Genomic DNA, 22,724 nt, shown 5'->3' with positions numbered 1-22,724 from the left:
TCACATATATTTTTTGCTGTGATGTATTGATATCACACCTGTTATTTGTTCTCCTAACTGACATGCCAGCCTGATGAGGCATGTGTGAAAAGCCACGTGCAGAAAATGCTTAAATAAATTATTACTTATTTTTAAGTTGGTCCGGAGGTATTTTTTTTTTGGTGTGTGGCAAGCCCCTAAGTCATTTCAGTCTGAAACTTGTTTGGATCACTGAAAGTCGCTCTGACAGTGATTGCATCTGGCACAGTGCCTTCTGTCCACATTTGCATGTGGACCAATCCCACCAATTCGAAATGTAGAGTAATAGAACATTGCATCAACATTTTCCTCTCTGCAAACCAAACAATTGTGACAGGGCTTTTTCAAGAAGCAATGACCGGTATGTTCAGCCAAGATAAACAGTCCCATCTCATGAGGAAAAAATTCCTGCAGTGCACACTAACAAAAAGAAAGTAGAAAACGGTCTGCTGATGCAAAAAGAATTAATAAATTATATGTGACAAAAAAGGTGATTCAGTCATGGGACCATCTTGAGCACAATTTACAGACCATGTCAAGGTTGGCAGTTGCTTTCTGCAAACCAAATGGCAGGGCAGTCAAAAAATGCAATATCATTTTGACATACTTATTTACCCGATTATTTACAGGAAAGAGAAACTGGTTCACTCATCTTGAGTTCAAGTGTTTTGTTGCACGGAGAAAACCAGACAGTGACGTCTGTAAAGACTGTGAAAAATCTTGATTACATCAAGAACCTCATTCAAGTGAAACATTGCCAGCACAGATTGGACATACTGGGCGTCCAAGAAATGTCAAAGCAATCCATTGAATTCCTTTGTGCATCTTTCAAGATATTTTCTCACTGGTGATCCGGGTGTGTGATGTGTTATTTCTGTGCCTTTCTCGCTGTTCGTGTGTGAGTCTGGGTTTTAGGGCGGCACACGTCTTAGCTCATGACTGGACAGTGATGTCATCTCTTTGGAAGGCCTTTGTTTTTCTGTGGAAGGCTGGGGGCTCAAACACCAGTTAACTTCCTTTTTGTCTTTGTATATTCAGTTTCACTTAACAAAGTATTAATATTCACAGCGCTGCACAGAAAGGGTTATATATGTCAATTAAAAATATTAAGAAACTGTGAAAAATGCCAAAGACTGCCGCTATCAAATTAGAAATAAAAAAAACAGTTACCAGCAAAAGCTGCCAACAATATCTATTCATTCTCTACTTTTAGCAGTAAAAAATATATATTTTTTGATGTATCATAAATCTGCTCGAGATTCTGATTAAGTACCTGCCAGTATTTCAAATATTTCCCAGAGAGCAGCCATAATTTTCGAGACGTAAATGATTTATGCAGTTTTACCTCATCGCACAGTCATGCTGCAAACAGACTGTTCCACCTTATGTCAAATGTGTTTTATTGGGTCTGGATCTGGGACGTCTACAGGTCACTGGAGTAAATTACACACACTGTAATGTTCATTTAGAGAATTGCAAAATAAGCATGCAGCAGTAAAGCAGCAATGTTTCTTTGGGCAGCAGCGAAGCTGCAGCAGTACATTCAGTCGTATGACCCTACAGTCACATTAGCTTCAAGAGACAGAGACAAAGCGACAGGCTACCATTCATTTTCAATGGGAGTGGCCGTTTACCAGCGACAAGCGACAAGCTTGCCGCTGCCATGAGCAAGGCGGGGCCAAAATAGACAAGAAGTCTATTTTATGCAAATGCTGAGCGACGTGACAAAGCAACTGCCAATCGGAGTAAAGGGCAGCGTGACGTATGTCAGTGGCTCAAGTCGAAGAAAAATAGATTCAAGATGGCGGAAAACGCTTCAGGACATGGTATTTATGTATATATCTGATATGTTTGGCATTTTATCTCATATATTTTGTTACTTTTATCGAGAAATAAATACTTTCAAATCCAAAAACATTGTTCTTATGACTTAACAATACCTCTGAAGTAACTTTTAAGACCACTGACATATATAAAATGGACCAACAGATCCCGTTGTTCTGGACGGAGACCAGTGAAGGCTATTAGAAGCACTTTTCCGGTGAGCGCTGAGCGTTACTGCACAGCCTCCAACTGAGAGAGACGAAGTAAATGTGACCTGTCTGAAAGTTGTAAGTCTTCTGGTAGCTGTGCCAAGAGAAATCTCAATCATTCCCAATCTTGTGTAGGTATATGTAAGGAGATAACATAGGCACAGGCTAATTATTGATCACTAACATGCTAGTTAACATTAGTAATTAAACCTAAACAGCTAACATAAGTCGAAACTGCCTGCGAGCTTCTCCTGTACTGTACGGTAATTCCTCTACTATGCGACAGTAAGTCACTTGGTTATGACACAATCGTTAGCCTATTTTTGCAAAAACGTCTGCTACCATAGCCATAACGTTAGATACAAGGTAATGGAGACTTTTATACATTGTCGTGTTTCTTTAGAAATAAACAATGGACAAATAGAGTCTTTAAACGCTTCAGATGTAAAGTTATTCGCTGTCAAAGTGACGTCAAAATGAATGCTAGTCAGTGGAATGCTAACAGGAGGTGATCTCTTTGTAGCATCAAAATGGCGCCATAGGAGGTTCGAGTTCTGAAGGGAAGCTTATCCCCTTGGTTAAGACGTGCTTGAAGGTAGCACCAGAGAATTTCTGTTTGCTGTTGCCAAGCAACCAGAGGTAGGCTAGGCACGCCCAGTAGCACCCACAAACGAGTGCATGTCGCTCTCTTTTGTAGCTAATGTGACTGTAGGGTGAGGTGTTGTGTAGCGTAGCCAGAGCATCAAAAGGTAGGCAGGCAGACTTCTCGTTGTACACCTTAACACTTAATCTTTCCCTAAGCATGTGTTTGTATCAGCACTGCTTTCCTCTCTCTAAGCAGAGGAAGCCCACTGCCTTTATAGGGCTCTCAATCAGCCCTGGACTGCACCACTATCTTCTGGTGGTAAATCTACCAAACATTTCTAACTTTACCAAGGTCTGGACAAAGCTAGACACAAGAAAACTTTATGAGGGCCATAACTCATATCAATTACCAGTCAAATGCATTAACCAACACATGAAAATTAACTACACACAGAAAACCCCCGTGATGTCAGTGATGACATCATCAACAGCATAACCCTGCGTTCATGCCACCTCGGAATAATTTTTCCTATCACCCACAAAGAATACCAAATGGTAATAAATGCTATACCTAGTGAAATTCTTCAACTAATGAAATGTCATTCTGAGAGACAAGAATTGCAAGAATTGGATCCGATCCTCTTTGTTAATGGAATAAATATTAAAAGTCATAAATGTACAAATAAACATATAAGGAATTACTTTTATAGCAAAAGAAAAAACACTCCAAGGGGGAATAAAATGAAAGAATTACATTTTAAAATACTGCATAATATTTATCCCACAAACAAATTTGTTTCAAGATTTGTGGCTGTGGATAATAAATGTGAATTTTGTAAAATTGAAGAAGAAACTATTATACAGCTATTCTGGGAGTGTCAATATTCTGTGGTGTTCTGGAAAAAAGTTGAAAACTATTTAAATATTCAACAGAACCATGAAATTACATTGGAAGCAAAAGATTTTTATTATTTTTAATTATGACAACAAAAACAAAACAATACACAGAATTGTCAACCTTTTGATTCTACAAGGTAAATTTCATATCCATAAAGCAAAATTTTCTAAATCTCGACCAGCTTTTGCTCACTTCAGAATTGAATTCGGGAACTTTTTTGAGTCTATCCAAATTATTAATAATAAGAAAACTATTTATATAGCTGATCTACTGCAAGATTTTTTCAAGGAAATGTGATCTATAGCCTTGATTCCTCTTCATATTGCCATTATATTGTTTTCTATGTTTATATCTATATATATATTTTTTTTTTCTTCTCATTATGTATTAAGTGACCATCTCGATTTTATATATACATAGCTTTTATTTTTATATTTTATTTTACTGATATTTATTTTTTTTATCAAAGATTTATGCTGTTCCCTAGATGTAAATGTTTATCTCTGATGCCATATTGTTCAGAAAGTGTATAACTTGTTTTGTAAAGTTTTGCAAATAAAAAAAAAAGAAAAAAAGAAAATGGCTACTTGTTTTTCCGACTGGCAGCGTTCACATGGTCGGGATGAGTGTTCTTCTTCTTCTGTTATATTGGCGTTTGGCATAACAACTTTTTGCATGACTGCCACCAACGGTTGGCCGTAGCCTAGAGCATCAGGTGTGTGAAAACATGGAGGCCACAATAACAGAAGATTCTCTGCTGTTTTCTTATGGAAGCATCCAAACAGCACAACGCCAGGTGCTTGTTTGTGTTATCTGCAGGACAACCAACGGGAAAAGACACGGATAATGTGTTTTTTTTTTATACATGGGCCTATTTATGAATAATTTTAAACATATTATGTCTGTGTATGTTTCTTGGCAGAGGCATTTGTCCACAATAAACAGTTTATTATCATTGAAATATGTCCAGTGAACCAAAGTCGTCTCCATCAAACGTCAGTTGTCAACAACGCGTCACCAACTGGGGAACTCGGGTATCAAAATCCAGCCCGAGTTTCCCACCTCTGATTCCCACAGGACGTGACGTGAATGGTGACGTTTTCACTCGGAAAAACGTTTTTCCGATGTCCATGAACGCACGGTAAATACACCATGCTGCTGGGCGGGCACTCCCCAAAACATTGTGTTAAATGAATAACATATACAATAACTAAAGCAATATGTGAAATAAATATGGGAATATGTCACCAGGGGACAAGAGGCGAGTGCGTCACCCACTTTGTCACATGAGGTGTTGGCAGAATCTGCTCTTCATCTTTCTTCACAGACAGAATTTATAACATTGTAATTCTTGTAAGTTAAACACTAACAAACAGAATATGAATACGAAGAGGTCTCTCAACAAACTGAGTGGTTTGTATTTCTTTATAATAACTGTGAGATTACAGAGGGCTTCTAACAGTATAACAGTGGGATTGGTTTGACCGCGAAACTTAATCCATCTTTCAAGATTTTTTTTTTCAGTTCTGTTTGTGTGTGTGTGTGTGTGTGTGTGTGTGTGTGTGTGTGTGTGTGTGTGTGTGTGTGTGTGTGTGTGAACCAACGGCAAGTGTTGAGCATTATAAGTGTTGATAATACTACGTAATAAGGTAATAGTATGTACAACAAACCGGTTCAGTAACCTGACCTTTATATGTACACTCCCCGGCCACTTTGTTAGGTACACCTTGCTAGTACCGGGTTGGGCCTGCCTTCAGAACTGCCTTTATTTTTTGTGGCATAGATTCAACAAGGTGCTGAAAGCATTCGTTAGATTTTGGTCCACGTTAACATATTAGCATCATGCAGTTGCTTCAGGTTTGTTGGCTGAACATCCATGATGCAAATCACCCATTCCACCACATCATAAAGGTGCTCTATTGCAGGGGTCTTTTTTAAGCCAAGGATCCCTTAACTAAAAGAGAGATGGAGCAGGGACCCCCTACTACATATACTGTATAAAATGAAGTTGCATTATAAACTGGGTCTACAATAATGTGTAGGGCGGCTTAAAGCCTTTATACATACCTTTTTTGCATAGAATACTATTAAAATAGCCTAATAATTGTTGGCATGGATTTATAAATCATGTTTTAATGTTAAAACATACATGTGGCAAAGTGAATCATTAGGATTAAATGTATCTGTCTTAGTGACCACCTTGACCAGTAAGCAGTGGGGATTTATATTTGCTTATAATATGTTGGAATAATGTTACGACTTTTTAATTTCTGAAAAAATCAATAATTTGGAGGCCCCCCCTGCATTGACTCTGAGGACCCCCTAGGGGTCCCGGACCCCCTGTTGAAGATCCCTGATCTATTGGATTGAGATCTGACTGTGGAGGCCATTTGAGCAGAGTGAACTTTGAGAAAATGTGAGCTTTGTGACCTATAATATACAGTCTAGAACTGCAAAGGTAGCAGGGCTGAATTATACTGTACCACAGAGGACTATATATAAAATATAGCAGATTGTTTGCTAAGTGGCTGTAGTACTAAGGCAGGCAATGAAACAAATACATTTTGCATTCGCACATACTCCGTTGACAAATATAGCCCTTATTATGCGTGAAGGTGCAGTTATGCAGCGAGAGAAACAATGCTAGTTGGCCTTGAAATTCATAAAGCTATTATATTTTCACAGAACTATTCTAAATGTTTTAAATCAGCAGGGTTTTGTTATTCATGTCCTCACTGTTTTGCCACCAGCAGTTTAATGTCCTGTTGCTAGTAGCAACTGCTGGTAATAAGGTCCCAACACTATTACAGTTTACCATTAGTCATTGTTACATTCAGATCTGCTTCCGTGCATCTTTAAACCACGCTTGTTGTACCATTATTTGTAGGTACTTCACTTATTGTATCTATTTTGCAAGTGTTTGTAATCTGTGATCTTAAATTAGTTTCTCAGCTATTAGTTTTGTGCTAGTCTCGCTTTGCAAGACCTTCCTCCACAGTGCTGTGGAGGAGGGTCTGGCTAGTCCACACAGCGGGAGATGGGAGAAAAATGTGCTCTGGTTTATTGCCATATGTTGCTAATACGTTTTAATTTATTGTTAGTATTATGTTGCTCTTTTAAGTTGTACTCTTGCACTATGAATATGTTTAGATTAATTGCTGTGTCGTACTTACTATCGGGACTTTATGTTTTTTTAATTGTGATACATTGTTTATCCCTGGCATGAGAAACAATGTAACTACCAAAGTTAGTCTGTACCCTTTTCTTGTTACACTGCCAATTTCAACCATTCCTATGCTCTGCCTATGCCCTCCCTGCTTCAATCTGCAATGCTCAGTCCATTTCTGTTTTTAAATCTAGATTTAAGACTCATCTTTTTAGCCAAATGTTTTAATTAATGTAGATGTTTGTGTTGTTTTCTTTTTGGAAATTGTCCTTTTGTTACGCAACGGCTGCATAAAATGAACTTCTATAATAGCTTTTTCTGATTTGTAACCATCATTGAATGCATTGTTTTATCCAACACGGTTCCCACAGTGTCACAATTGCTTCCTTCCAGTAAAAATGTCAAAGGCCAACATGCACTGTTAATTTGGTATATCTCCCTGCATAGCTCACACATAGTGAGGTCTATATTTGTCAAGGGAGTATTTGTAAATGCAAAATGCATTTGTTTTACTACCTTCTTCGATACTACAGTCACTTTGCAAAAGTCAGCTATATTTATTAATCAACAGTCCTCTGTGGTACTTGCCTGATATCCGATAGACTTGTCAACTCGTTACACTCAGGATTCAAGGGTCTGGACCCAATTAACTGTGGTAGCCTACAGTATATTTCAGCCCTGCTACCTTTACAGGTCTAGGCTGTATATCATAATTCTGTCATTCTGTGACTCTTGTACTTTGTAGTGTTTCAATTTTGCAGTTCTTAGCATACTGTAATTCTGCTTCTCTACATTGTAATTGGACTACTGTTACACCTGTCTGTGCTTGAAGAATCATTCCCCCCAGTAATGTTTTAGGTCAGGTTTTTGGTCAATAGTCATGCTATTAAAAAGGTCAGTCTATCATTATCAAGAATCTACAATCTGTGATCACAGGTGAAGGTGTTGGTTGATGCTGACATCTAGTGGTAGAGAATGCATCAGCACCATTTCATTATCACTGTTGGGAGGGGAAATCAATAATAGAAATCAATAAATAAGTACACAAAATAAACAGACAAGAAAATAATGTTAAACTGTGATATGCTGTGTTTTCCTACACCCCTTGAACTGGTCATTCAGTAAACTGAAAGTTCATCTCAAGTCATCTCTTGAACAACCACCTTTGTTTGTGTATCACTTGATGTGCAAGGACATCACTTCGCATTATTCATGGGTCATTTGTGACAGTTCATCAAGAAAATACATTATTTATTTGACGTTTGTGGGCCTCAAATGGCTTAATTAACTTAACATTTCAACATGAGATTACACATTTCATATCAAAACAAAACAGAATAAACATGTTAACCTGAAATATAATTTAAATCACACAATATATATATATATATATATATATATATATATATATATATATATATGTGTGTGTGTGTGTGTGTGTGTGTGTGCAGCTACAGTGCAGTTACAGGCCTTCCCGGCTGCAATGACAGGAAATTCAGAAATATTTTCATTATTGCACAAGATCAAGGACATTAGTGTGTCTCTGCTACATTTTGTATTTATTTAAACATATGTGTGCTAAAGGTCAACAGAGATTTCTTACAAGAACTTAACTTGTGTGTGTGTGTGTGTGTGTGTGTGTGTGTGTGTGTGTGTGTGTGTGTGTGTGTGTAGCTGTGACATCACAACCATACGTGTACGTGTGTGTGTCTCTATGGATTGTGCAGAATGTATTATTTCACAGTATTTATACAGCACCTTTACCTGCTTTATTATAATAAAAAGACTTGGAAATCTCACTTTTTACAATATGGGAAATTTAAAGCCAAATGCTGTTAAGTGTTCAGTTGTTCTCTACTAATGAGAGAAAACAAAGCATGCTTACACCGATTGAAAATGTATTTGGATTTTTGTAAATTTATGATTTGACACAGATGCACACCTAACAGTTAACAGTTTAAGCTATTTAAAATACTGCTGAGAAATATGTTTAGTTACTGGTTTTCTGGAAATCAATTATTAGTGATCACATAAAGTAAGGTAATCATAAATGAGGTTCTATCTGAACTGAAACCTACAGACTTGGTCCTCAAAAGGAACCGCACTTTCCATTTGTCACATGTTAATCATCTGAAAGCTGCTTGTTCCTTTGATACGTTGCAATAATCCGGATATTTCAGCCTTTCTTATGTCACATCAAAACCATGAAGTGACAAACAACTTTGACTTCTTCGCTTTTGAAAGTCAGCGGATAGCTTTTAGATCCTGACAATCTAATAACTTTGAAAGTCTCTTTAAACTGTCCTCGGTGTCGTCTTGATAATTTCTCTTTTTAAGTTATGGTTTACAAAGTGTTTTTCTGCCCAGTCAGAAAACAATTGCTGTTTGGGAAGAATCTCCAGATATATGGACTGGGGCCTTTGAAAGTGCTGGTTTTTGCCTGTCCCAAAGAAAAGAAGAAGAAAAAAAAAAAAAGGATAAGCGAACATCGCATATTAATATTTTATTAGCCACTGTCACTTAGAGCCAAAAATAACTTATGACGCAAATATCAGCCAGACTTGTCGTGTCTCGTCTTGTTCGTCAAACAGTGTTAGCAGACAAACATGTCGGAATATATTAGTCATCGCTCTGGTATTTGTTTTATATGTTGTACGTGTAAATGCTCTTCCACCTTAGTGTTGTTGTCATTCGAAGCAGTAGTTGCAAGAAGGAACATGAGACTGTGACTTGCTTGTTTGTCCAAGCAAGCTCTGCTCCCTTATGACACATACTGTACACACAGCAACAGATAGGAAGGAAACCAGGCTTTGCATGTCCAAATAAACAAAGTGTGAACAGAAACTTCTTCGGTAACTCAGCTGCCATCAGACATTGTTATATGAACAATGGATCAGTATAAAAAGGGTTGTGACAAACCCACATATACTGTAATTATCACCCAAATCTGCAGCTCTATGAAGCATTTTAAACTGACTATTTGTAGCTGTACAGCACATTTACTGTACGGTTTAGTCTGATCCCCTAATTACCCATGTTGTCAGTAGCAGCTGGCAGCTGTTTTCAGCACCTAAACTGTGATAAACTCGGATAAAAGACTGTACGCTACTTTCCCAGCACCAAACAGCAGACCAAGTAAGCTACAACTGTTGAAGAAAAATCGATCATTTAACTAAGAAGCTAGATTTTTTTTTTATCAGGAGTTTACTGGAGACTAAACCAGAGGTAAAATATTATACAAGATAATACAATATTTGACAGATGAACTGAAGCACAAATCATAATAATGGCTTTAAATATATCAAATCAGGGGTGACCGGATAGCTTAGTTGGTAGAGCGGGCGCCTATATTTGTGCTTCAGTTCATCTGTCAAATATTGTATTATCTTGTATAATATTTTACCTCTGGTTTAGTCTCCACCAACTCTTGAGAAAAAAAAATCTAGCTTTTTTGACATGAAAGGGGAGAGAGGGGGAACGACCTGCAGCCCTTTGCTGCATGTCGTTCCCCCTCTCTCCCCTTTCATGTCTGCTGTCCTATCAGAATAAAGGCTAAAATATATATATATATATATATACTGTATATATATATATATATGTATATATATATATATATACATATATATATATATGTATATCAAATCAAAGAAAACTAATTGGGTCGACAACGACTTAACCCTCTGTACTAAAATAAACATGATAAATCAAATTATAAATAGATTAGCATAATAAAACTGACATTTACACTGATGTTTAATGTTTATTATGTATGCAACAACCGCCAAGACAGTGTTACGGTTACTTAAGTCTTACTTACTTGGCAATAAATCCTTTTCTAATTGTGATGGAGAGAACACAGAATATGAACATATATAATAAATAAATAACACATTAGACTGAAATGTTTTAATCACTATTGCTGCTGTATTAGAGTAAATCATTGCTGTTTATACAAACTTGTTCTTTGGCTCCATGTAGAGAATAACCTTGCCATATGCACAAATTAAATTTTGTTTTCGTACAGTAACATTGGATCAAATGAAGAAATATGATCTATATGGGGTGACAAACTATACTAGTTTTTTTGCCAAACTCTGCTGCTCTCTACCCTAGGAACCCTGGGAAGATAATTCAACTCTGACAGTGAAGTATCCTCCCCAGACCTGCAGAAATGGATCCTCAGACACATTCACATGCACACGCACACGCACGCGTACACAAATCACATGCTCTTTGTGGGTTTTAAGAGGGTATCATTAAAGCTTTTGGGCAGCTCGTAGTAACGTAACAGTTGGACTGTAATCAACCCTGGAGAGAATGCTCAAAGCACAAGAAAATATAACAACCTGGCTCTGTCTTTACAACATTTATATTAATGGCTAACCCGAAGCCATGCTCTTTATAGCTGAAACTGTGAGTATTCTCTTCTCGTTTTTAAATCTAAATTGGCACGCTGTTCTTGGATTGAACATCTCCTGAAAGCCGTCTTACTGTAATCACTACGCAGGGGGATGTGTTTTTTTTTTAATTTTGTGGCACATTTACTGGTTCAGTATTACTGCAGTCATGTACCCCTTTTCCAAAAGCTTAAATAAACTCCCTGTGCGCTACCCGCCCTGCACCAAACGGCACACAACGTTAGCAACTAGCTGGTGGCTGGTGAGGAAAGTTCATAATGGAGGTTTTTTTTTAAGGAGTAGGTGGAGTACAAATCAGAGCTAAAAGGAGAGTAATCGCTCGATTACGTTGTAACCTTGGTTCTCTGAGTGAAGACACTACCTCTCCAGCTGTAGGCCGCTCGGAGACGGTTACAATCAAACTATCAGTGATTCCATGCCAGCACAGGTGCATTATAGGAAATAGCATAGGGCAAGCCGGTGTGCCTTAAAGAAGTATCCACGTACCTGACCTCAGGGGGGATCATCCCCGTACATATGGAATATGTAACGGGGGAGAGAGAGTGTCGAAACAATAGAGAACAGTTTTACATTCATCAGGTGACTGTTGCTCCGTGTCTGCTGGATGTGTCAATACTGTTAGCCATGTTACCTTTAAAAGGTGAGTCAAAGATGTCAGCTTTCTGTGGAAATATTCTGCTCCCTAGTGGCAACAAACAAGCATACAAACAATGTATGCAACTCTAATGATATATGAATTGAATATAACAAAATTACACCTTAAAACTGAGGTGTTTACATGGCCATTTCTGTTATATCAATAGCTTGAATAATTAGTGTACATGCAAACTCGTCCTTTGGCTCCATGCAGAGTATAACCTTTCTATTGGCTGCATTCCAGTTAAGCTGTTTACATGCACCTTCGACACCCTGTAACTGAGTCTTTCAGCGTCCATTAATAAACCAGATTATTTTTGTGCCACCTGAGGTGTGCACCTGGCCACATACACAAAACTTCACCAGAAGAAATTGATGAAAAACATGCAGCTTCCTATACAAATGAAACACTGATAACCAAATGTACTTTTGATGCCATAAAAGACATTTTGCACACATTAGGGAAACTGAATTTGGAAAGGAGTAAGATGTTTCTATGTCACAGTGATGCACTAAAGTCACCCTTTTATTACCAACGATAGGTTGGCACAATTCCTTTCCTTTTTGTTTGCACATAACTCTTCTACTCTTCAACGTCACCACTGCCAGTAACACTATTACAACAAATATCTTTGTGAAAATCAAAGCAAGCTCGTGAGCTGGGTTTCTGATGTTAAGATAGTCATTAGGAAAAAGAGATTCAGGAAACTCCAAAATATGCTCATAAAGCCTTCATTGACATTTCATAATGAAACATTGATAAGCTGCAGCTAATACATTTTGAGCCTGTGTCCATTATAAAGGCATTGAGGCTGATATAAATATAGCTAAGTGGAATAACTGCTTTTCAAACTATTTAGAGTGCATTTCTTAAAGGCCCTTTAACCTCACCAACCTGCTGATGGGACAGTGAGCCAACACATCAAACTCCTGCTGTGCAAGCAATATCTTTGTATTTTCTCAGGATAATGCACTTTGTATCAACACTGCTTTTCATGGATACTTAAAAAAACACAACTAAAATGCATTTAACAATAGTAACAGATGCAGAGTCTGTTGGTACTAGACCAGATTTCAGTTTACATATGAAAGCCTGTAGACTACTTTGTTCCCTTGTACACCTGCTAACCGGTCAGCTAGTGACACTATAATACTGTGGCCTTTTCAAACCCATAGAGCTTTATTGAGGAGACCAAATTTTCCTTTTTAAATTTCACATAAAATGATGTATAAACAAGACACCTGGAATATTTCTATCTTATGGAATAGATGCAATAGAAAATATGGAGTCCTGATTTATATTTCAGTCAGTGTAAAATGATAAGGCTTCAATTAACAGTTGAAGCTGATAGAGAATATATATGATACTGTTAGACAGTGTGAAATAGGATGATTTTGAACAACCTTGAACCTTTGACAATACTTAGTAACATAATGTACATGTGTATGTTAAGGTTTTTAAGGTAGGATAAAATCAGAATCAGAATCAGAATCAGAAAAGCTTTATTGCCAAGTATGTTTACACACACGAGGGATGTGTCTTGGTATCGTACGTACAGGTCACATTAAAGCATTAAAGCAACATGCACAAACACACCGAGTCGCCATATGCGGCGCCATCTCAACTCTCTCCTAACTCTCGCAACAGATACAGCATGACATTGGGAGAGGAGAGGGAAACAAAAAAGCGGCTCTCAGACTATCCTCATAAGATAAGAACAGTGTGGGAACAGGAAAAATGGCAACCAGTGGTATAAAATAGGAAATGTTAGATTGTTTACAGTGTGCATCTAAGGGTTAAAGCTAAAAGACATCAAGGCAAAGCCATTCAGCTTTCCATCCTGCCTTCCGGAGCACAAACCCTGGAAAGATAATTCAACTCTGACAGTGAAGTATCCTCCCCAGACCTGCAGAAATACATCCTCAGACACACACACACACACACACACACACACACACACACACACACACGCACGCGCACGCACGCGCACACACACAAATCACATGCTCTTTGTGGGTTTTAAGAGGGAATCATTAAAGCTTTTGGGGAGCTCGTAGTAACGTAACAGTTGGACTTTAATCAACCCTGGAGAGAATGCTCAAAGCACAAGAAAATAAAACAACCTGGCTCTGTCTTTACAACATTTATATTAATGGCTAACCCGAAGCCATGCTCTTTAGTTGAAACTGTGAGTATACTCTTCTCGTTTTTAAATCAAAATTGGCACGCTGTTCCTGGATTGAGCATCTCCTGAAAGCCGTCTTACTGTAATCACTACGCAGGGGGATGTGCCAGGCAGCTGTTATTCAAATGTCACAAGCATGTTGAGCAATAGAGAACACCTTGAGTGTGATTACATGTTGTTACCGCAGATGAATGTGTCTTGAAGAGGCAATTTATTGCTAAATTTTATTTGAACTAACTCTAAGGCAAAAACCATTAATGGCTCCAGAGGAAACCATGCAGGATTTGACTCAAGCAATTATACACTTTTTTTTTTATGATCAACTGAGGAAATAAGCTATTGCAAGCGCAGTTTGAGTTTTTTCATTCTGCCTCTCTGAATGTTTACAAAGTGTTAGACTGAGCCACAGAATCTTTAGCATACAGGGAAAACGCTCATCAAATCTAATGTTTATCCGGAGCATCTAAAAGCTTAATTTTGGAGAACTTACGAGAAAAAAGAAAATCATTTCATTTCTGCACACGATTCCTTAATTTAAAATTATCATTGTGAAATGAAGTCAATAGAAACAGGTGTAAGCTGCTTATAAAAGCATGGAAACCAGACACCGACAAACAACCTGTTTTTGTCTGTTTGCATCTACTCCGAGTGAATTAACCTTAAATACAATAATAGCTCAAAACATGCTTCTTCAGATTCACATTCAGTGCACACCCATTATGGCATTTTGGTTGTTACGTTCCTTCTCGTAGCCATTTTCTCATACTGACTCTGGTAAAGCCATAGATGCCTCAGATCTTTGAAAAAGCCCGACCATTTCCACATATTAATACTTATTTTCTGTAATGTCCCAAAACTGCTGAGGCTATTCAACTTGACATCAGAGTAAGCATATTTTAATGCTACTAAATTATTAATTATACAATGGGAAATGGGGTTGTTGAGTGAAAACCTCATATTTTGGGAATTTGAATGCATATACTTAAAAAGGAGCTGCAATGTATTACATTTTTCACACTGTGATTTTTCTGGATTGTACTGTACTGTACTGTACTGTACATAATCTGTTGCCGTTTCATTGCACGTAGTCTGTTTGATTCTACTGTCAACAATGTATGAACTATGCAGCCTGTGCGACCATGCAAACAGCATGTTGCTAGTCAACGTCAAACAGAATTTATGTAAAAATATATATGCACGGATGAATGAGTGAATTCTGTATTCTATGTTAGGAGCTCATGTGCATCGATGAGCAATACATATTAATGAGTAAATGAATGAACCAGATGTATTCAATCAAAGGCCAAGTCCTCCCTCTACCCTCATTATTCATTGTAGTACAGGTCTTTTTTTAAATTTTATTTAATAAACTGGGCTCCCAACTGAATTTATTTATATGTATCTACAGTATAAGAGCTGGTTAAATCCTCCAGATGGATTGTAACTTCCGTGTTTTCTTTCTTTAACAGTCCCATGGCATGACAATTTCACTTTATGAGGTTTTCTAATGTTAATATGCGTTCCCCCAGCCTGCCTATGGTCTCCCAGTAGATAGAAATGGTGATAAGTGTAAACCGAGCCCTGGGTATCCTGCTCTGCCTTTGAGAAAATAAAAGCTCAGATGGGCCAATCTGGAATCTTGATCCTTATGAGGTCATAAGGAGCAAGGTTACCTCCCCTTTCTCTGCTTTGCCCACCCAGAGAATTTGGCTCATCCATGAGAAAGAGAAAGACATCATGGCTTGCAAAATGGCAGTTGGTCAAGGCCATCCCCCCCCGCCTCTCCTCCTCAATAGCATTTAAAGCTACAGACACAGAAATGGCACATCCTAAGGAAAGCTCATTGTGGGACTGGCTCTAGTGGCTGTAATTCTGCACCAAGGCTGAATTTCGGGAAAGAGACTTCAGATATAGTATTAGGGGACCACTAAGGTCTATATAAAAGAGACTTCAGATACAGTATTAGGGGACCACTAAGGTCTATATAAAAGCATCCAAAAAGCAGCATGTAATAGGACCTTTAAACAAAATAAAAAGAGAGGCAATAGATGATTCAATGCTTTTTTATTTCAGTTCATCTGGTTTTAGCAAAAACACGTCACATCATTTGTTTTGGGAAAATTTTAATATTAAACCAACAAAAAACAATACCTGCATGCTGATGTTATTAAGAGTTAATGAATGGGTATAAACAAATCTAATTATGTTTCACTCATTTTAGAAAATAATTTTTAAGGATAAAGGTACTACAGCTTTAGACAAAACTTGATACAATCCGATACACATATATAAAGTGTTTCTGAGCACTGTCATACATAATGATGCCTAGTTTTATCAGATATCTCTCTTAGCACTCTGGGGGTCTCTGTTTGTGTCTTTTTTTTGTTTACCTTACACTATTTTCCACTGAGGTCAAGTAAAGGCGGTCTTCAAAGGAATATGGATGTATTATTTTCTGCATGCTAATTTGTATCCTCGCAGCCTGGTCTCACAGAATTCCGTGAAATGATTGTCACAAAGTGTAGCCAGGCAGCTATGTGTTTGCTTATTTTTTATTGTACATATAGTGTGGTGATATGCTTTTGTTTGTGTTTCTGCTTGCCTGGCAGACACTGAAGAGTCCTAACACACCTGAGGCTCGTCTCCTCAGGGGAGATGCTGGGTTTGCACAAGGACGCTCTCCTAACACACCGGTAGCGCAGCTCCTAATTAGGTGAGCTAGGAGCTAGGCCTGCATAGGCGTTGTGGGGCAGAGAGCTGGAGGGGTTGGAGTTTTAGGCCCCGTTTACACAAAGGGAAGACGCAGATATTTTCCTGCGGTTTGGCCTCTCATTTACACGAAAACCCCATTTTTAATCACAGAAAACGACAATTTCTAAAAACTCCGGCCAAAGTGGAGATTTTGGAAAACTTCGTTTGCACGTTTGCATGTAAACTGAGACAAACGGAGGTTTAGGCAGCCGAGAGAGAGAAAGAGGACGTGATTGGTTGCTGTTGTTGCTATTGTCGGGATTCTGATTGGCTAACGTGGGCTTGAGCTTCTCGTTACACTGCCACCTACAGGTCTGGCGTGCTCTTGACTGCATTGACGGCATATATACACGGGTACATATAAACAAACGCTTTTCTGAAAACCAAGAGGTTGAAATGTCCATTTATGAAAATAGCCGGCCACGTGTAAACGTAGCAGGAGAAGGAGTTGTGGAGGAGACCTGAGGTGGTGTGGGGCTAGTGGCAATCAGGATCCGCGGAGGCATCGCTGGGTGCGCAAGACGAGCTGGACTGAGGACAGGACCTGAGGTGGAGCTGGTCTAGATGGCGGTCGAGACCTGCCTTCGGTACCTGCGGAGAGAGGCCCTTTGGGGGATGCAGGATGACGCGCAGTGAGACGTACAATCGACAGCGGAGCTGAACCCAGGATAAAGGGACAGGCCGTCAGACAGCGAGGAGGACGCCTGGCCACCGGTACTGCACAGACGCACCGACCAGGAAGAGCCGGCAGGACAATAGTGCCACTGTCCCTCCCCGTCCACGCAAGCCAGGATAAATACTGGAGTCCCTCTAAAAACAACAGACTGTTTTTACGGCTGTTTTTACTGTGTAAGACAAAATGTGTACTTTTGCTGCTGGTGAAAAGAAAAGGATATAAAGTTAAAAATCAACGTCTCTTTGTGTGTGTTCAAGCCTGGGAATTTGAAAAGACCTAAAAATGTCTACTTTGTGACATGATCACAAATTTACGGAGCCCCCCTGGGGTCAGCTAATTTAAAAAAAAAAAAAAAAAAAAAAAAACTAAACGTGCGCACAGATTCATAATCTGTGCTCTCGGTTTTATAAACGTAAGCAAAATTAGAAAGATATCACAGATTCGAACTTCTGGGATCAATTCTCTATAGCAAAATGTTATATTAAATCACAAACGACGGATCTTTCCTAAAGTAGTAAGGTTAACAATGAGCTAAAAACTCATTTTCATCAAAACGAGCCATCCTCCGACCTGGAGAAATAACATTATTGGTCTTATGAGCAGCCGGCGCTGAGACTTGCTCCGTACAAACTTGTTAACACCACATTACATGGTGGTGGCACGGAATGTGCCACCAAAATAATGCTAACATAAAGTCAATGAGACGATGATATAGCATTAGGAGCCACTACGGTAGCGAGTAGTATGAAAGGCCGAAAATCCGCGAAGGGAGGTTGGTTGGGGTGGTGGATGGGTCAAACACAGGACTTTCACCCCGGAGACCGGGGATCGTGTCCCGCGTGTCCTGATTCCTAAACCCCGCGTGTCATGTTCCTAAACCCAACCGTAACCGTCCCGTTCTTCTTATCCTAAACCCAACCGTCCCATTGTTGTCCCGTGTGTCATGGAAAGTTAAGCCCACCCCCGACCTTTTCCTTACTTAAAGGGCCGTGTTCATTTAATGGAATTCTTCCCTGGGCTCATCACGGAATTTTCGGAGATCCGTGTTCATTTCACGGAATTCTTCCGTGGGCCCATCACAGATTTTCTTTTTTTTGCGATTCCGTGAAACTGTCACAGATTTTGAGTTAAGGTGCCGTGTTCATTTCAAGGCAATTCTGTGAGATCAGCTTGATCCTCACCATCATTGTAAACCTGATAATGACCTCAAGTGATCCCTTCGGATTTACAGATTCAGTTCCTCTGTCACTGCACAGTGGTACTGCCAAAAACTAATATAAAACTGGCTTTCACACTTCTATCTAAGCTGACATAAAACTTGAATTGTAATGAAGCTCTGCATAATGCATTTACCAGGTTTTAAAAGTGCCCCACCTTTTTACTTTTTCATTGCTTTTGTACACTTTTGTTTTACACTCACGTCTGAGGCCTGTTTATCCTCTGTTCAAGATTTAGACATTTCTATTATTCACGTCCCTGATGAGGCTACATGATCCCATCAGCTTCCAACACGGGCAGGCCACGTGAGGTGCCAGCGACAAGCTGTCTGTGAGGAACTCTGTATGCTCGGGACAGTGAGGCTCTGTTTCCCCTCATTTATGGCAGTATATATCATCAGCTGACCTGCAAACAATGATACCATCACTGCACATAATTTAAATACATGTCATTTGGTTATGATAACAAAGGCACATGTCTACTGCACACGTCTGTCTGGTCCTGGCTGATTATTGTAAACTGAAACTAAATAAGCAGTGAAAAATATTGTTGTGAACTAAAACTAAATAACAACGTTATCCTTTAAGAAAAACTCAAACTAGCTAACTGAAAAATAACTAAAAGTTAAACTAAAATGAAATTGAAAGGTCAAAACTAAAATATAATAAAAACTAATATAACCTTGGTCTGGACATGAATGTGAATATTTTTAATCAGTGGGTAACAAATACGTAAAATAGTTATGAAGTCAGGGCTGTAGCTACCACTGAGGTCATGATTCCTATTTAATTTATATTTTAATGAATATTTACTAAATGCACTGCATTTATATAGTGCTTTTATCCAACGTGCTTTTCAGTTTTTATTCACACACACACACACACACACACACACACACACACACACACACACACACACACACACACACACACACACACACACACACGCACACTGTTGTAGTTAGCAGTAGAAGTTTACATTATACAAATAAAAAAACGTATACATGGTGGGTATTGTATAGTGTTTTTTGATTCAATGTGTTTGAATTTGACATAGGTTGGGCCAATAAAAGATAAATAAAGATTTGAATTGTCTTTTCTCCCCAGAATTGAATTCCTGACAGTGTGAAGAAGGCATTGAAACAGGCTTTAGACATTCATATTGGGAGATAAAATTGATTGAGAACAGTTAACTAATAATATTTGATTGAATCGATTTGATTAAAATTTGATTGATTGTTTTTATTTGATTATTTCAGTGAAACCCACAGAACACTGCACTGCAGTCATTACATACATAAAAAAAAAATCCCAGAGGACAAAAATAAAATAAAGCCGAGCTTGTTTCCAGTTCCAGCTGGTGTAGTGCATGCTGCCTCACACTGTCACACTGTTTTGGTTTACTGGGACACTTGAATATAATGGAGCCATTGTTAATGGAATTAGTAATTATTGTGAAGAAATGCTCCTGTGGGTCGTATTACAGCAACCTATATCATTGTATGGTTTGGAGGACTTGTTGCATCTACTGTATGTTGTGGTTTTTTTTTTTTTTATTTCCAAAGTAATTTCTTAACCACTTTAAGCAATTTTAACTTTCAGTTTCATTAACAAAACAAGTGCAACCACTTCTTGTCCTTGACTCCCCAAAGCACATCGTCTTTGAGTGCCACTTCATCCGTCTCGCTCGTCGGCTCTGATGAATTCAGCCGCTGCGTGACTCAGTTAACTCAGGAATGAAACGACAAAAAAACAACAATCCCGGCTCACCTGGTGCACAGTAGCTGTGAGTTCACAAAGTCCCACGTCACTTGGTAGCCTGATATAGACCGAGGCACAAAGGCGTGGATGAAACCCGAACTCGCCAGCCTCCTTTTCTGTTGCCATAACAACAGCAGCCGTTTCCGGTGCCTCGGTGAGAACAAAACAGAAAGGGCTCAGAGGACCTGTGGCCAGAGGCTCCACCCACTGGGGGAATTAACAGATCTAACCTGGCAACACGGCAACCTGGCAGCCCAAAATTAATATAATCAACCTTTTTAGCTGGGAACATGAAATTGGGTGGCCTTCCTCTCTCTTGCCCACTCATTCATTTCCGTCCCTGTCCTTCTGTGGCCTTTTCACAGTGTGCAGATGGATGCGGTTCAGGGCGTGTTGCTGTTGCTGGCATGCAGGTGATGAAGCAGGTTGGGCAGGTTGGTTCCCTGAATGCAACTCTGTTGGGCCCTCCTCCCTCCTTCCTTGCTTGTCTCTCCCTGCCGACTGCTGATTCACTCTCAAATGTTGGCCGCTCAGTGAAGAGAGTTTGTTGCCTGTGCACCTGTTCTCACCTGATATAGCCTTTAAGAATAAGGTAAGGATTTACTGAGGAAGGATTGAATTCTGTCTTTGTCTTCTTTAAGGTTCTCAGGAAATGTGTGATAGAAGATTTGTTTTTTTTGTCTAAATATGTTTAATAAGCTTTGATTCGCTGTTATATTTTCAAGTTAAACTAAAATGTTTTCATATAATTTGGTCATACCTGGCAGTCTTCTCAACACTGCTTTCTGTTATGAAAGGGTAAAAAAAGTCTCACAAACAGAAATGCTTTTGTGTTTAATGTGAGAGGGAAAAAAGTTTGTTGCCGGGTGCCAAAACATCACAAAAGGAAGTGACATACATGCTGTAGGGCCTTACATAACCTAAACAGGGGTATATACATACAATGCAGTTACACAATACAAACGTAGTTAAAAGTATAAGCCCTATTGACTTGTGAACTTAGGGTAAGTGGTTTTAAGAAGTATTTTGATCATTTACATAAATTACTATTAAAAATCTCACTAAATGAATACTACATTATAAGTTAAAGAACTGCATTCAAAATGTAAGTAAAAGGACATATATACATGTATGAAAAGTACAATTATTTATTCAGAATGGCCTCTGTCAGTGTTATATTATTATATTTTTTTTAATCATTGGTCGAGGTGGAGCTAATTTTAACTGCTTCATATTGTATGCTGAGGGTAGTTTAATCTACAATCATTGTTTAAACTAATCATATGTTTTATACGTTAATTCCTAATCCTAAAAAAGTAACTGAGGCTGCTAAATACATTTAGTGAAGTAAAAATTATAATATTTCTACCTGAAATTTAGTGTAGTAGAGGGATGAAGAAGCATAAAATAAAAGTACCTCAAACTTTTATGGCATTTGAGTAAATGTTCTTAGCTACTTTTGAAATGTGCAACGTAAATGACGATATAGGTGTTTGATTTGAGTGATTTGCATTGCAACATAAATGACATTGTCGTCAATGTCATTAGTGTCTGTGTGTGGGTTGAAGGAGTTCAGCTGGTTTACAGTGTATTTGTTTGACAAGTAACAATCTCAAAGATCTCCGTTTCTTTCTCTTTGGCTGCACCTAATTGCGGATGTGTTTTTGGATCTCACTTCCCAGAGATCCAAACAGTGTCACCTGTGTGACGTCAGTCAGTTGGCAGAGACCGGAAAAAATTGAATTGAAAAAAAAAAGTGAGTTGAAGAGCGAGTCTGTTGCGTTAACTCCACCAACCACTGCCAACCCGTCCCTTAACTGTGCTTGTTTCCCAGGAATGTCGCCCAGTTTGTAATGCTACAATGCAAGGGCTTTCATCAGTGGGCCATAGGCTCAATCACCATTGTGTTATCTTATTTGGCGATAGATACGGTCTTAACAGACATTTACTTGAATGAACGTCTTCAGGATTATTACTTTACATCTTAGAGAGCTGTTGAGGTGATAGCTGGTACAGACTCTGACGGACCAGCAGTGTGGGAACTCTTTTCAAATGACGGCTTGTCTGAGTGTGAAGGGGTCGGAGGTAAACATCAACCACAGCGGCGCAGAGACTCTTTGGTGGGATGCTGACAGCCAAATAGCCTCTCAGCGGGTCGGGCAGTTTGCTTCTGTTATTACTAAAAACAGGTGGAAAGTTGTTCCACACAGCTATGCCCAATGTGATGACAGAGGTGAGGCTATTTTGATTATGGATATGAAGTGACACGTTGAATTTACACAAAACAGGAATTACTGGCTTGAAATTCTATAGCCCACATACGCCCTACACACAGACAATAGCGGTAACATTCGTCTCTGGCAGATATAAATCAATACA

This window comes from Perca flavescens, chromosome 1, assembly GCF_004354835.1.
Source record: "Perca flavescens isolate YP-PL-M2 chromosome 1, PFLA_1.0, whole genome shotgun sequence".
Classification (NCBI taxonomy): Eukaryota; Metazoa; Chordata; class Actinopteri; order Perciformes; family Percidae; genus Perca; species Perca flavescens.
The sequence above is the reverse complement of the archived record's forward strand: the minus strand, read 5'-3'. Positions refer to the sequence as shown.